Source organism: Cygnus atratus, chromosome 9 (assembly GCF_013377495.2).
Source record: "Cygnus atratus isolate AKBS03 ecotype Queensland, Australia chromosome 9, CAtr_DNAZoo_HiC_assembly, whole genome shotgun sequence".
NCBI lineage: Eukaryota > Metazoa > Chordata > Aves > Anseriformes > Anatidae > Cygnus > Cygnus atratus.
The window spans coordinates 3,992,391-4,010,076 of record NC_066370.1 but is presented as its reverse complement, the minus strand read 5'-3'; positions in this window follow the sequence as shown (position 1 = coordinate 4,010,076).

Genomic DNA, 17,686 nt, shown 5'->3' with positions numbered 1-17,686 from the left:
AGCAAACTAAAGCAACTGAGCTCTGCCTTGGATGCCTTCCACAGTTTGCTTTCCATTGTATTAGTACTGATTGATCCCAGAGAGCAAATTAATTTCTGAGCTCTAGAGGTTAGTTACATGCCAATATTATTCTGGCGTCATATCAGGAAAACAATCAACACCTTAGTTCTTATATCTTTTTAGTAGACTTTTTCCTTGGTTTGAGATAGAAACTAAGGCTATGGCAGGTGGATTGTTTTGTTGCTTACCTACAAATCTGATTTTCGTATGTTTATTTACCATCTGAAGCTCAACGTGAACAACAAAGTCAATAGGTTTTTCCCTGACAAATCTACATTGTAGGTAACTATTCAGTTCCTTAGGGACTAAGTGAATGTTTCTTCTTTTGCTACCCTTATCTTCTATTAAGATTCCTTTTTTTTTTCTATTCTTGTTTGTGCTGTTAATAATAAATAAGAGTTTTGAGAGTTACTGAAGGGGAAGGAAAGTTGGGGACCTAGCATTAAGCTAAATGAGTCTAAACATTTATAAATGCGTAACATGTAAAATACTGGCAACTTAAGTATTCTGTGAATGTAAAACGATTAAAACTACTCAAATTTAAAAAGACGCTAACTAAAAATGTGGCATTACAGGAATTTCACAGATGCTTTGTGCACTCAAATTAGGGAAAAATAGGGTTTTGTTTAACTTTACATGTGCTGATTATTGTCATGATCATATAGTGTTACAATCTAAAGATTATATTTAGTATTGCAATCACATTATGGGCTCATCTCTGACAACATAAACATCCATCTAGAAAACGCTTCTATTTTATTTTTTTTAAATCTGGCTTTTTCTTACTTCATGTTGAATAGTCTGAAACTTTTCAAAATTTTGTGAAAAGCCTGAGGGTGACAGAGGCAAGCTCAGTTGTCTGGCAGTGAAGGCATCCCCTCACACCTCGCACTCCCTAACTCTGTAATTGGTCTACCCTTGCATCATGGACCTGAGAAATTTCAGACAACATTGTTGCAATCACCTGTGCATTTCAGGAAGGTGGTATTAAAACATATATGTAGGAACCATCTTTCTGAATTGGCAGTATTGCATATGGTATCTGCCACTATAACTGCAGCATTTGCTGAAGTTTGCCACAGAATGTCCAACATAGCCACAATTTCTGCCTGCAATTGGAAAAGAAGATACTTGTGGTTAATTTTTGGTAACAGCTTACATATGATAGTTTTTGCTTTCTTTCACTTTTTATTCTGTCAAAGGATACATGGGCTTATGTTGATAAAGCTTGGGCTTTGTTCAGAGATGTTTAAGATATTGCCAGTGTTCTGGGCCAGGTCTTCATGGTTACATTTTGTCTTGTATAGCTCAAGCAAAAGTCATGGGGTAAAAAAAAAAAAAAAATGCTTTATGTTGCTACTGCCTTGTTTTGGTCCAGAGAAAGCTGCTGTGTTTAAATTGTTTAAAACCCTGGCCATTATGTTGCTTCACTGCTTCTCCAGCACAGGATCATGGGATTCTTTCCTTCGCTGCAGCTGTTGTGTGTGTTAACTGCCAGGAGTCTCCTGGAGAGAGCCTACTTCCACCAGCTTCCAGCAACTTTACTCAACCATGAAAAGTCTACCTGTACTTACTGTGAGATCTAGCTATGCAGGGAGAACAATTAAAGAACGCTGGCTAGTTCTTTTACACAGGCTGTACCTAGCTGTCTTTCACAGACAGGTAGGAAGTAACTTAAAAGCAGTGAAAACAAGATGAAACAAAATGCCCAAGTGGAATGAAATAGACTTAGGGTAGGCCTTGCACAGTACAGAATACACCTCTCTGCTGTGCAATCTTTGGGGGCTGCAGTAAATATGTTAAGTTTATTATGGTGTCTTTGAGCTGTCTGAAAGCACAGTCTGTTGAATTACGTCTCTGATCATTTAAGATTATATATCTGAATTTATACTTCCAGTAAGATCTGTTATTACTCAAGGAATGAAAGCCCAAGAACAGTTTTTCATAGGATTGCTTTAAATATTTGTTTTTTGATGTGGTTCTTTGCTTTTGCCTGACTAATCTCACCAACAATTTGGTATCTTTTCCCATGATAAACCAACTGGTGCCAAATAGTAAATGAGATGGATGCTGAGTTCTGGGATAAAACATGAAAGTTCAACACATTCAGGGACTTCTAAAGTTTTAATTGCCGTGGAGGGAGAAATAGCTATTCATGAGAAAGAATTGGGGTCTTAATTCATGGGTGGCACATGCAATGGAAACCCAGCAAGTCTCCAGGGGGATACTTGCCACATCTTTAGTGTTCAAAGCATATATATTTATAGCATGTGATGACAGAAGCCAGGGGAATAATGGTCTGCTGGGTTTGCAGACCAGCATGGGATACCCATGCAGTATTGGCAAGCAGAAGTGGAGGACAATGGAAAGTGATCGTGTTTTAGTGAGCTTTTTTGGCAGGCTCACTCCTCTCCATCCCACTTAACGCTCTCAGTCGACCTTGTCTCAATCTCTTATTTCTCCCAGTCCTGGTTCTCTTGCATCCCTTTTTTCTTCCCATCTGACTAATCAGTCAAACGGATGATCTGCTGTAGAGAGATCCTCATCTCTCAGTGAGAGCCTACAAGTGGAAGATGAGATGTGCAGGAAGCAGTCTGTTTTCTAGAATACTCTCTGGCCAAGATTTCATAGAGGCTAACAACTACAGAAATAAGCTTTGCATTTGCTCTTACTTTGTTTAGACACTTTTCTTTCATTTTCTTGGCTAGTGCCTTCCAAAAAAACTTCCTGTATGGTTGCAAGCTGTGGATATACAGTCTCCTTCTGTGGGAGGCTCTGCAGGAGCTAAAGCATGTCCAATCACTCTCCAAACACTGTGGTGGGAGCAGGCTTTCTGAAGGATAAGTTGACTGTGGCAGACTAGAATGACTCAGCCATAGTTTTAACCACTAAGGATCATGTAGCAACATATTTTCAGACAAGAAAAATGCCAAGAGTAAACTAGATGAGTTCTCAAACCACACAGCAGAATGAAAGTGGTGGTTATGATACAAGCTGTTTTATCACCCTAGCAATTTTCCAGTGGTCTTGACTATAATTTTAGTAAATCCAGCTGTAGTGTTTAGCTAAAAAAAAAAAGTTTGCCGTTGGTTTGGGGTTTTTGGTTTGGCTTTTTAGTTTTGGTTTTCTTTAATTGACTGAGTTTTCATATTCTGTAAAAGGTCAGAGATGAATGGGAAGGGTTGATGCATTTCTCTGAGCTCTACCTGCCTCTTTAAAAACTGTATTTTGTTCCTACTTTGGCCTGAAGTTGGCAATTTATCTGTAACAATCTGTATCTTGTGGTCTAAATCAGCCTTACTCCAGCACAGAAAGAGAGGCTTGGCAGCTTTGAACTAGAGACATAAAAAGTAGCAAGGTTGTTCTTTTATAATCCCATAGCATACTTTTTACAAGTCTTCTCTCTAATTGTGGTGAACATGATGGCCACCCTCCCTTCAAAGTCCTCTTACAGGGAGCACATCTTTTTATTTCTGGCTGGCAAATGAGAGGGATGGCCTGGCACAGGCAACACTGCTGGAACTCAGCTGCCCCTGCCAGCAGTGGCTCCCAGATGCTTGTAAGATCACTTCTGAAACCATGATAGTCTAAGAGGGCGGCAGGATCTGTGGGAAGAAGTAATAGTTTTTATTAGATTGATATTCTTGGAAAAAGACAGGCTTTCAGGCACTCAGCCTCTCTTCAGGTCTGAAATTGGTTTCTTTTCTGCATAGCATGCCCTGGGCTGAGAGGCTGAGTGCCTGCAAACTGCTCAGCTTTTTTTTTCCCCAGTGGTAATGAAGGCTGGTACCTCTCCCTACAAATGCTGACTTGACTATCAGATAGTATTGAGACTTCAGTGGGTGGCAGAAGCTAAACTAGTCTGCATTACTTCATCACAAACCTGAGGTGGAACAAGTCAAGGGTGACTCGAATGGGTGTGAGTTTCTGTTCACCTGAACAAGTCCAGGGCTTATTTCTCCCTTTGTATTGCCTATAGCAATGACCCTGTAGGGAGACAGAAATTGAAATTCAACTAACAAAGGCAATACCAAGAGGTTTGCTAACACATTTTCCTTAGCTGCTGGTGCACTTTTTACACAAATATTTTCTTCCTCTTGACATTGGGCACTGTTTCACAGCAGGTCCCTTAGTAGATTCCTTGCCCAATTATACTGTTGCTGAATGATAAAGTTGTTACAGGTGTGATGACTCCAACATCTTCCTCTTAAAGGTCTGTATAGTTCAATCAACATTTCCTAGAAACAACAGTATACATATTGCCATGACTTTTTAACTTCTGCATAGGAATACATGAATATCAAAACCAAAATATACTTAACAAGTGTAGATCCATTGCTGTTGCCTGTTCTGTTTTTCCCATATGTTTGTGTCTGAACAGCTGAATACAATGAAATTCATTTTTATTGGTAATGTCTTGAATTCGGCTCTGCAGAAACCTTGTAGTGGCACCTGCCAGGTGTCTCTGCTCATGGGCAGCCTGGCCAGCTGCTCCTCACCCTGGTATATGACTCTTAGAAGGTGAGAAAGAAGTTTCCTGGAAGGTATTAGTTTCCTAGGATCTTGTTTGTGCCTGTTAAAAGGCTTCTTGCTAATTACTGAGTGAGTCATGCAATCCTATTGAATTACAGTATACGCACCTGTAAAATGCTCTGCCAGATAAAACAGATTTTTTCAGGTATATCTGGATGTATCGATGTCAAAGACAGCTTTGTTTGGGATGGGGTGAAAAGTTTTACTTCATGTGCAATATCCAAGTGCACCCACAATTGCCAGATTAACCACCCCCAGGTGTGATAAATGTGCCAGCCTGAGCACCTGGGCCTCTCTTGGAGCTGCTATCGTTTCGGGCCATGAGGCTCAGCTGTCCTGGGAGCTTCGCCTTCCTGCTGCCATGTGCGGGGCAGGAAAGCTGTGGGCAATGTGAAGCTGGGTTTGGTTCTGTAATGTGCAGCCTCTGGGTGCCTTGGAGGTGAGGGGGCCTGGGGAAGGGGTGCAGTGTTACTTAGTGGTGCTACTGAGGTGTTTCTCTTCGGTGTGGTAAGTTAAAAATCCCCTGGGAGCTGAGCTAAGCGCTTGCTAAATGCTGGGGTCTTCCAAGGATGTCCTGTCATGGCTTGAAAAAAGACTAGGGACCAAGTGAGAAAACTATTCAAGGTTAGCACTAATACAAAAGAATCAGGATAAAAATCTAAGCTTTCAGATGACCCACCTATGGCACTGAACAAGTGAGATGTCTGAAAGGGCATGTCTGTGTGTGTGGCTGTTCTATCAGTTGTTCCCAAGGAGCTGGGGTTTGGATGGAAAATGTGGAGTCCTTGCTCCTGTAGGCAGACCCCCTGATGGGAGGCAGGATGGTGTGGAACAAAGGTGGGCTAGCTCTAGAACAGGCTCAATGGCCCACTTGCAGGCTCTGGAGGCTGTGGCTGTGTTGCTAATACAGCTCTCCTTTCCCCTTTAGGGAAGGCAGTGGATGTGGACTGAGAAGCAAGTCATTTTTTCCAGAGCAAGGGAGACTTGCAATGAAGTACATGGAAACTAGGTGAAGGTAAGTCAGGTCCTTTTATGTGGCTCACTTCAGACACTTAAGATTGCTATCTAAAAAGCCAATATTATATATAAATGTGCTTGTATTTAACGTTCATTGGGAGCAATATGTGATCATCCTTTTGATGTCTTTTTTTTTTCTCAGAATATCAGTGGTATATGAACTCTAAAAGGAAAACAGTTTCATCACTATTGCCTGAACTTCTTAGAGTGACACTATTTTTAATTTTTCTTGCAGCTTTGAGACAAATTGTACCTCTATCTTATGTTGGTTTAGACCCTTCCATAACTGATTCAAAATGCAAAGGACTTTGAAACAATGTTTTTAGTTATGGTGTGTCTATTTAACGATATTTATCATGGATAGAAAATTCATGACATTCATGTGCTTGAATGTAATAAAAAAAAAACAGTGGGGGAAAAACACTTCTGTGAAGTGTTCTGATAGTCCTTCAAAAATAAGAGCAGCTTTAAAATTTTAAGCTTGTACTGTTAACAGGAATAAGCTCTGAAAAGGGCTCTAACTGAACCTTCATTATTTAACCCTGTGAGTCTAACATGGTAATTCAGAAAAGTTGTAATTCACTTTAACTACATCAAATATGATTACTAATGCTAGAGCTGTTTATACCACACCAGTGATCTCAAAACTGTGTGGGCTCTTCCATGGCTACTTTCATCAAGACTTAATCTGTGATTTATAACTTGTAGTAATGAGTCAGACTTTTGGTGGTTTCCATGTTGCATCTGGAGGAAGTGTTACTTTGTGAGCTAAAGCCATAGTTATTTACCCTGTGAATAAATCCTAAAAGTGGCTTGATCATTTTATCCGGTTTAGTGTATGACTGGACACACCTAGCTGCTTTCATGTAGCTTCTCACAGTACATGTTAATGAGGCAAACTTTCTTGTTCAAAAGAAATTTTACAGAAACTTGAAATATTTTCTTATGTCAAAATTATTTGTGTTTCTGGTTCTTGCTTTATACAAAAACTTAATGTTTTAAGCTTATACAGATTCTTACGATTTCCCTACAAGTCTTTCGAATTATAAGTAACAAATTTTCTTCGATATCACTGCTTCATGTAATTTTTGAATCTGGTTTTAAACTTTAGGTTGAATTAATTAAGCACAGCTATTTCTATGCTGACCTCCACAGTAACTCTGTCTGTTCTCCTGGAGTGGAGAAAGCTGTGACAGGCAAGGAAGACTGGGTTTAATTTCCTTTGTACTGATCCTGTATTCTTTCACATAGATGTCACTGCTGAAACTGTTTCAGAGGTAGAGGCACCTGCTACAGCAGCTAGAGCAGGCCTTTTTCCCTGTGTGTTTCCCAGTCCCCTGTACACAGACACTCCTTAGCAGAAGGCCAAAATCTTCTGCAATAATTGTGCAATGCATTAAATATGAAGAAATGCCATGTCATCTCTAGTGCCTGAGGCATGGGTTTCGTTAAATATATCTTCACAGTGTGCCTGGCTTCTAATTGTTAATACTGGTAATTAAGTCACCCAGATTTTTAATGAGTCTTGAACTTAGCTGCCCTGGATCTTGATCTTGTATTGCTTCTGTCATAAAGGAACAGAAATCCCCTACCCTCATTTTCTGTAGTATTTTCCTTATCAGTAAAGCAACCAACTTAAGTGGCCATAAATTTTGAATGTTTTTATGTTAAGGCTGTAAAGTAGGCAATAACATGCCCAAATGTTTTCATGATTATTTTATAGATCTTGGGTTGAATTGCTCTCTACTTGTGTGAAACTAGCATCACCTGTGTCTGTGAGGTGCAGTGATATCCATATGCAACTAACTTCGGGAGAAGTCACTGAGCCCAACATGCTGTAGCCCAGTATAGTAATTGATTTGGCCTAGGAAGAGAACATGTGCACTGGTCAAAAACTTTTTTTTAAAAGAAAAAGGCAGTCAGCCAGAATAGATACATATGTATGAGTACACATGTGCGTGTATGTACACAGCTCAGGAGAAATCAGTGAGATCCCCAGAGAGAATCAGAAGAAGAAAAAAAGCAGGGTACATGTGGGGAGCTGAAAAGCGATTGCTTTTTGCAGTTTCTTGGGAGACATCTTGACACAGAAACTTGCTCAAGCTAAGGAGTGGGTTAATAGGTGCTGTTTGGAGTGATTGCTTCCCATGTATAAGTTTTCAGAAGTTTAGGGGATTATACTGCCATTTCTAAAGAGCACCAAGTAGAACTAAATACTTGTTCGCATTTATTTTCCAACAATACAGACCTTACTGGAAAATATCTTTCCTGTCAAACTGACTTTTTAAGTATGGGTGAAAAATGTCAAAAGTTTGTGGCTTTGTTGTTAGGGAGATTTTTTTTTTTAGGGTTCTGGGAACTGAAATGCAGCCTAAAGCTAAAAATGACACGCCCAAGTATGACGTTTAGATAAAATCAGGCATTCTAAAAATACTTGAGCTTGGTCTAGCTTCTTTTAAGTAAAGGGTAGTTATAAGAAATTCTTGTTTGATAAAACTGAATCCTTACTTTAGTCATGTCCAACATTACAATGGTGGAAGCATCATTGAATCCCAATGAAGAAAAAATACAAACTTTTCTGTATGGGCTTGTGAAAGAATCTATGAATTATATCGATCCCAGGGGGGTAAAAATCAAGCTTCACAGTAGATGAAGGCTGTAGTAAAGCCATAGCTATTAAAGCTGCATGCTTTTAAATCTATGATGTTATTTTTCATCCTGTCAGTGGGAATTACATACCAAGATGTCTATGTGCTTTAATTGTTTTTAAATTTTCTAATTACTTCATTGTTATAAAGCTACTATATTTAAGTAATTAGTTCTAATGTGCGAGGACAAGTTTATGGGGATTTGTTCACTGAGCACGAACATTGATAGGTGAGGAAATGTTCTTGAATGTGTAGAATTGACGTTGTCCCTTTTGGTGTGAGATTTCACAAAGCATACATCAAAATACAAAAAATGGCAGAAACCCACAATTTTAGAGTACATGGCAATGCAGTGCCTTGACAAATTTCCACTTGGTCTATTAATTTCTCTGGGTGAAGGTTAAGAGCTGACAGTAGTCAACAAGTGTTGTAGGGGAAAAATAGTTCTTACATTCAGCAGGAAAAGACACAAATCCAATGACAAAAAGTGAAGCTATGTTAATTCGGACTAGAAACAAGGGAGTCTCTTATTAGCAAGGATAGTTATGACTGGAGCAACTTCCCTAGACACATGGTAGTTTCTTCAACATGTAGAGTATTCAAGCTATGACTGAATCTCTCTCTAAAAGATGCTGTAACTCAAACACAAATTATCAGCTATTTATCTTAGATAAATATCCCTACTGAGCTTGAGTTTTATGTATTTGCTTTCTGGATCAGGTAAACAAAAGCACCTATGTGCATTTGAATAACATAGTACATAGAGAAACTTGGACCTGTGGATTTTCTGAACTCCTTTTACATTGCTCACAGTTCCACGGAACAGTAATGGTAGGAAAATGTTATCAGCCTCATTTCACCAAATACTTCAGTGGAATTAAGGAAATCCTAGTCAGGTTATGGCAGTATTCATGGCTATCTGCTAAACTGCTGCAGGATAATGAAATCTGAAGGACAGCTTATGGTATCAATAAAAACAACAGATGTTACATGTGGGCAAATGTAATGAATTAACTGACAGCAGCTACAATTGATTGTTAGTGTAATGGCCCCAATTTGCAGATAGTTTAATAATGGATAATGCATAAAAATGCTTACTGAAATCAATTGGACTATTCAAACTGTAGTAACTTGAGACTTGTTTCTTTCTAATTAAAAGACCAGGCCTTAAATCAGCTTGTTCAGATTTGCATCCCCTTGCTGTGTTTAACAGCCTATCTTATCAGATTCCCAACACTCATACAAGAAATTCTAGCATGGGGCATAGCGGTGGTGATGCTTCTGAAGTCAGAGCTCAGTTGTATTTGTGTTGTATTGCAAACTGGGAGCACAAGGAATGCTGTCTTTAATCCATGTTAAAGCAACAGATTTCACCAGCTAAAGATAGAGGTCTCTGTAGTGAAAGAGTTGTTGGCCTTGAGTGTGACTTTCTTTAAAATAAGAATCTCGAAGGACATCATGTTCTCTTCAAGGTCAAACTGACATGAGCAAAAAAAGTCTAGATAAGTTACAGAAAAATTTATTGTGCTCTCTGTACAGACTCCTTAAAGGAGCATGCCAGGTTTGACATCATGGAATTCAAAACAAAATCTGACTCTTATTAACTGTAATTAAAATGTTATTTGTGTCAGCTAAGTACATAATGCCCCTAAAAGATTTTTATCTTGGGATCTGCTGAGGCTGAGCCATCTCTACAGCAAAACCTGAGACTGTATTTCAAAATTCATTAGATTACACTGAAAAACCTGTTAAATCCCATTAACCCAACACATCTTAATTGTCAAATTCCCCTTAAAATAGGTATTTATTTCTCTGAAATTATTGTAGCCTATCCAGTAGGAGTAATTCTAATTTGTGAAGAGCTTAATTCTCCATTTGGTAGTTTAATGTAGCATGGCCATGCAGACTACAGAGCAGTCTTGTTTTTTCCTCTAGGGGTGCACTTCAACTTCACAAAAACTGCTGTGGCCCCAGCTGTCCCTCCTCAGGGTAGCATTAATGAGTGCTGTGGACCTCAGTGAGATCAAGTTTTTCTCTTGTAATACCTGTGAGATGGGATCCAGTGGTAGGGGGGTCAGAATGGGATCACCAGTCACTCTTCCTGGGTGTGCTGTGAGCTCTTCCACTGCATCATACATAAAGCAGGGACAGTTTTCAGAGCATGGCTGGGGGAAACGTAGTTAGAGGTGGGCAGAGCCTGCTTTATGGCTCAAGGACTGCCTTGGCTGCTGGGCATCTGCACAGCCTGGGGGAGTCCCTGCCAATGCTTGCATTGTGTTCAGGTGGCATTTCTGGGCAAGGGAGAGAAGTAGGGAGAAACCTGGATGGCCAGCAATAACACCGCAGGTGGGATGGGGTGCCCTAGCAGCATTTCTGTGGGTGCTCAGGGTGTCTGAGCGATTCATGCCTTGAGTGCTGCAGGTGTGGGTAGCCTCTGACATGGTTCCCAGTGTCTCAGTTACCTGTTGAGGTCTTGAAAGCAAGGGAACACTTTTTTTTAGTACTAAGTAAATCCTGGTTCTGCAGGCTGATCTGTAATGTGGAGCCCATCTCAAAGCTCAGACCAATTTATATCTGTGTAGGGCCAATTCTAAGTATTTCTAGCATGCTTGAACTTCAAGAGCAATTGCGAAATTTTCTGTAATTGGAAAGCCGTAACTCCATTGCTAGATGGTGTTCAAACCTTCTTGAAAAGCTTAGGAAGAGCAACCAATTCCTGCAGCAATGTTAGAACATTGGCACAGTGTATTCTTGGACAGGACTGTGGCGTGCTCTTCTATTTCGTGATGAAATGTGGTGTTTTAGAATGGAGACACTGCTGCAGGAGGAGAAGTTTCCTGATTAACTCTCATCTCTGAACCATACAGTGAGAACCTGATCAAGGCTTGTGGCAGTGCTCAAACGCATAGTTTTGGCATGCTGTAGTTGTATATGCAAATAGTTCCACAATAAAACTACTCTTTTTGAGAGCCCTTTTGCTGTAGGAAGGAAATGATCAGTAAGTCTCAAGACACTAAGAACTGCAGCCAAAGACTTCTTAAAGTACTTTTTTCAGTGAAAACTTTCTTAATGCACAGTCTCTTAATTCTTTTAAAATTCTGGTGAAGCACTACAAGAAATGTAGAAACTTAACGTGGTTTTGCTGTCTTTTTGTGTAACTGAAATATTTACCTGCAGATATGGACAAGTGTTCAGAAATGCAAAGGAGATTGAGGCAAAGTGTCCTTGTGGAGTCTGAGCTAAATAGAATGACATTTGGCATAAACAAGCTATTTCAGGAAAAAGCAATTTTCAGCCTTTTTTAATAACTTCTATTAAACTCATAGATGAAGAAAAAACTTTGTGGTATATAATAACTTAGAGATTGTATCACAAGTGTATTTAATACTTACTGTTGTATTATGAATTTGGAGGACAAGTAGTCCTCTGTAATGAGTTTTCACAACATTTAGTGCAGCAAGACAGGACAGGCTTGCAGTGTTAAAGTGAATGAAGGTGAGAGAATTGATTAAAGAAAGAATTACTTGATATTGGAAAGAATTACTTGATATTGAGCACATGATCCACGCTTGGTACCACACTTAATCACATTCATGATTGTGTCCTTACCTGTTTTGTGGACAAATGGGGGCAAACCATTTTCTCTTTGAAAATGGTTGTCGAGCATGTGATTGTGTTGCATCTAATCTCTGTTAAACTTGTGCACTAATAGGTCTCTGTGCCCGCTTTCTAGAAACAAACCAAATGCGTGTTAGTTTTGCATCCTGAAAAACAAAGTCCCTAACAAGCTAAGGTCTGAAATGAAATGTAATGCCATTTAGTTAAAGAAACAATCTTTAGAAATGCAGAATTGCCATCTCTGAAGCCAAGGGGAGCATATTGGTTTAATCACTGCAGAAGGAAGATCAGGCACCTAGTCTTCAGATGTAGAAGGTTAATTTTGCATAACTGTGGCTATGTAGAAATTCAGTGAGAATAAGATAAAGGTTTAAGCTGCCAATTTAAACACAGCAAAAATCCGAAAGATGTCATTCTTACTCTAAGTTATTTACTACTTATTTTAAAATAGCTCAACACTGTTTGCTTGATGACTGAGAAGGAATGTTCCCACTTAACATCCATGCCCATGTGTACAGTTTATCTCTGGATTAATGCTTGGAGGAATAAATCTCATTTGAAACCTTCAGTGTAAATTAAGCTAAAAGTCATGATTCAAGAAGCTTCCTATTTAGCAAATGTTTTGATTCTGAGTCAATGTTGCATAACTAGACATGAGGGGGGAAAATTATTACCAGTTTCTACTTTTATTTCATCTCAAGCTCTTTTCTCAACAGTGAGTCTCGAGGCATTGATGTAAAACCTGAGTAACTGGGCTGCATTGTGCAATCGTAAGGCTGTATGGCTGTAACTGGGGCAGAAGGTAATTGCTTACGCAGCTTTTAGAGAGGTGGTAGGGAAAAGGAAGTCTTTTAAAGACTTCACCAGTCTCTGTGTTACCATGTTTAGAATGGGATAGCAAGAGCAAGGAATATGGTGTTTTCTTTGAATATAAATATATATAAATGAATCACATCCATTAAAAAAAAACAAACAGGTGAGAAGTTTTTCTAAACTCAATTACCTAAGTAATTTTATTAGGCACTTCTGAAAACTGCTTCATCTAGGCACATGCATTTTTATACTTCAAAATGTCCCTTAAGCCTTGCTTTGGAAAACTTGGGTTCCTTAGTTTTGTCTCCCAAATCCTAGCATCCTGTTTGAAAATGGGATACAGGTATGATGTGGCAATATCTATAAATTCAAGTTGTGATGCCTACGAGATAATGGTTTCTGCTTTGTTTTTATCATTCTTTGTATGCTCGTCGTATTCAAATCCAAGTTTTGTAACAGCTGGTGAATTTCTTTTTGTCCTGATGGGACCTTGTGTGTGTAAGTGTGGGTGTATGTCCCAGAGGTCATGCCTTCCAGCTCTGATATTCTTCTACTTAATAGTTTGTGCTTTTGGTATAGTTTGTAACAGAAAATCTGGCAGTCTTAGTCAAATTCATCTGTAGAGGAATTTGAGGTTTGCATGAATGTATTACAAATAGGGAAAAATTGCTGTGGAAAATTGAGGAAAAAATGCAAAGGGGGTAAGAAAGGTAGCTTCCAAAGAGACATTTTGACTATATAGGAGTGGTGATGGTGGTGTAAAACTTGTCTGAAATCCAGAAATTAATAATCTGGGAGGTGTCATGAGCTTCTTGAGTCCTGTTTCTGGACCTACTGTGATGTGGGATGCAATTTCCCTGCAAAGTGGATGCAAGTGACACCCATGCCATAAAATAGATGATGCTGTGGCATTATAAAATAACTTTTAAAAGTTTGGCTGAAATCTGGATGCTGTCAATATATTAAAATACTTTGGAGTGCAAATTCGCTTCAAAAAATAATGCAAGCAAAGCCTATTTTCATCGAAAATCGTTTTTTCCAAAACCTATCTTGCTTATTGCAAATGCTAAGCCTTTTACAATTCACTATAAAAATTTTACATTCTTTATCATGTTTAAGTAGCAGCATTTATCTTTCATTGCATGCTTATTTATTGTACGTTAAACTTAAGCTTTTGTTTAATTCACTGATGGCCTAATTTGGTAACTTCTGCTAAGAAATTAACTCTTCTGGAGGAACCGTTAAAACAATGCATGCCATGTAGTTTCTCATTTCCTAACTACTTCCTTAGCCTGAAATGCAGAGATCATGTTCTTTTCCTTCTGAAGAAGCTCACAAGGCAGTAGCTGAAATGCTCTGTATGCTTTGACCAAACAGAAGTAAGCACAAATAGGCAGGGGGATCTCTTGTGGCTTGCCCCTGTTTGTAATCCTGCAGATCAGTACTCCATAACTGAACATGCTGCTGTTTCCTGGCCAGTAACAAGCAGTTGCACAGTGTTCTCTGTAAGGTGAAGTACAAAACATGAGGAAGTGGGGTTCAACCAGTAAAGAAAGTCTTCAAAATGAAAGCGTAATGAAAGTCTTTGAAAGATTTGGATATCACTGAATATAAATTAATGTTGCTAATCTATGGTAGGTATAACTTTCAGAACAGTGGCAGAAACACAAGAGGATTACTAAAAAACCAACCTGCTCTATGGGGTGTGTTTGATCTGAAAGGTACACCCATTTTTTTCCAAGGTGGGCTCAGCTGTGCCTACACTCTTTTCCACCTGTTTCTTTGCTGCAAAGCCTTATAGTGAAGGCCACTTCAGTCCTTGCTGTTCACTCCTGCCCTTCTGAACTCTACCTTTGGATGTCTTTTCAGTGTGTCCTTTGGTGCCATTTCCATCAGCTGGAGCCTGTTAGCCCCTAATCCTATGTGGTGTGGGGATAGAATGAATTCCTTTCTCTCATCACTGTTCATTGTCTGCTTCAGCTTCTTTAAGATTAAACAACCCCAGTTCACTCATTCTTTCCTCATATGTTGTTCTTTCTAGGCCTTGACTATTTTTGTGCTTTCCCCTGATCTTTCTAATTGACCTAAATTGTTATAGTCTGGTGTCCACAAATAGTCCTTCCCCTGTGGCACCATTGTGATCAATAGCACAAAGGGACTGTCTTGTGTAACTCATGATTGCAAGCCATGGAGCTCCCTGGTTCTTTTCTGTAGATAGCTACTTGTGCAGTCCTGTTTTGTGCAGTTCGCTCCTCTTGTCCAAGAAAACCCAGTCTCTTCACCTATTGACTTATATCTGTGTGCTTGCTTTTGTTTGTTTAGAGTTCAAATTAACTTTGACCATCCCAATTTCCAAAATAGTAAGCAGTACCAGAGCCAGTGCAGCCCCTTGCAGAACTCTCCTTTGCTGTACCCTTATGCCTGACAGTGAGCGACAGCTACTCTCTGGATATGGCTTTCCAACCATTTTCAAAATCCTTACTAAAATCAGGGTATGGTATCTACTGCTTCTCCTCTACCCACTGCCCATACAATCTAAAGCAAATCATGTCAAATCCATCTAGTTCTCTAGTTCCTTTCTGTTCCAAGATGATGTCTAATATGTATGTGTCAATTGCCAGGTTTCTTCTAAGTATTTTTAATGGCTCAAAGTATTTTGCCAGGTATTGAAGTTAGGCAGGGTGGTATATATTGTGTCCTGTCTATTAAAGCATCTGTTGATATAACACTACAGTTGCAATAGCATGCATTTCATGTTAGAAAGTATCTAGAAATGTGACGGGTGATCATCTGAATCTTCAGACAATGATAAATGTTTGTGGCAAGCAAGCAGTCTTTACAGCCTCCTCCTATGTACAATTTTATGCAAGGGCCTGAGCTCACTGATGCTAAGAGGAGAGTTTGACTTTTCTCTGCAGCAGCAACTAGCTACAACTTGGCCCAGTGAAGCGCAGTCTACACAATAGTTAAATGTGAGTCAGTAGTAGGAGCCATTTTACAACCTGGTAAGTTTTGCCAATGCTTACTTCATATTTTTACTTACGCAAATAAATCATCTGATCCAAGACTGCTTAGGGCTTTCTTCCCCTCTAACTCTTAGTTTAGTAAAAATAGTCTAGTATGGTAAGACACAAATTAACAGACAATCCATTTTCCTAATGAATAGCTGTCAGTTTGAAATGAAGGACAAGTAATAGTGGAGGCAGATCTTAAATATGGTCTTCCATGTTAAATTTAAAAATACTTCTTTATTAGGTTCAAAATATAGATGCCAAATTAACAGCTGAAGCTTATATTGTATACAGATAGTCTGACTGTGGTATGCTTGTCGAAAAGATTTCCATGTGTTTATATAGAGTGAGGTGATTGAGGTGCCTGGAAATATATTACAGAACTATAAAAGGAGGGGAATGTAACAACACTATCTAAATGCTCCTACACTTGGCAAACAGGTATTTTATTGTAGATTAAATTTGCTAGAAAGCTCATATAACTCATGTAATTTGGCTTCCTTAATTGAAGTGATTTTAAAAATTGCACCGATACGTGAGAAGAACTGGATTCTGTTCAGCTACCAAAAATATTTTATCAAAAAGACTGCTTCACACTAAATTTAAAAACATCAAATCTGGGTAATGTTAAATTCAGGAAAGTTGTTGCTAGCTGTAAACATGTCTGTTAAAAGCTGCCTCAGTAAAATGGCTCAGATCATTTAAGAAAAATGAAACGGATGTAGTCCAAAAAAAACAAGGATATGACAAGCTGTGGGTGAATAGCTAGAGCCAATTCCAGTTCTTGGATATGCTTATGACTTCTGATCACGCACATTAGGAAGCAGAATTTGGGCCAAATAGTAAGTATTTTTTAACTAGAAAATTGGATATAGAGAGGTATGAAAATAACAAAAGAACAGCTGGCAAACACATTCTGTAAAAATAAATAGAGAATGAAGTTGAAGACAACATGTGAACAAAACCATGAATTCTTGCATTCATTTCTTGAGCCTGTTTTTTAAAGCAAATTTCAGCACAGGAGAAAAAAATCTACCCTTAAACACTTTCAGGAGTGTGATGTCACTGCAATTCAGCTGTATCAGTACAGCTGATTCAAATACAAAACTTCAAGGATGTGAAGTGCACTGCAAGAATAGGCCTATAGAAGAGGAAGTCTGTAGAAATTGGAAGTGGAAAACAGAAGTCTGAAAGGCAAACGTCTTGTCCAGGTTACTTGTTATAGTGACACACATTCATTGTTTTAAGAACAATAAGGTACAGTAGCACTACACATTTTTATAGATCTTGAGCACAGGATGAAAAAGGTTGGTTGGCTAGCAGTGGTGTATGAAATGGTTTGAACGATTGTGGGAGAGGCCAATTATTCTGACAATGACTAAAACAGAAGAGCCCAGGAGTGAAAAGGATGAATGCGGAGATGCCCTACTTTTGCCAGCCAAAGAGGCTACATAATTCTGCTGACTGTCAGTGGTTATAGAGGAATAAAACATGCACTTGCTTGTATATAGAACAAGTCCTGTATTTGTAAGTTATCTGTTGATAAGGTCAGTAGTGCCTGATACTTGTTAAAGCCATTCCTCTTCCTATAGGGGTTTAGCCACCCACTGTACTTGAAGCCAATTCCATCTGAAAATGGAGTACTAGTATGAGGCATTCCAGTACTGTTTCTTAACCAGGAGGTGGTTTGTGCATCGTGGAGAACGTGTAAAGCATTTATTCAGTTTCATGCTGTTGGTAAGCAAAGGGAATGGATGTTTTATGCATCTTCCTGTTGTCTAGGGGGGAAAAAAAAGAAATGCTCATGCTTAGGAACGCTCAGTCAAAGGCCTGAACTTGGGTTCCTCTTGCTGAGCAAAGGCACAAAACAGAACTTGAGTTTTGATAGTTTCCCCCCCACAACTCCACCAAACCTGACTTCTGTAGACTCTTTAGATCAACTCAATAGCATTTGCAAAGCCTCTCCTTTGCAATTTTTTTTCTTAC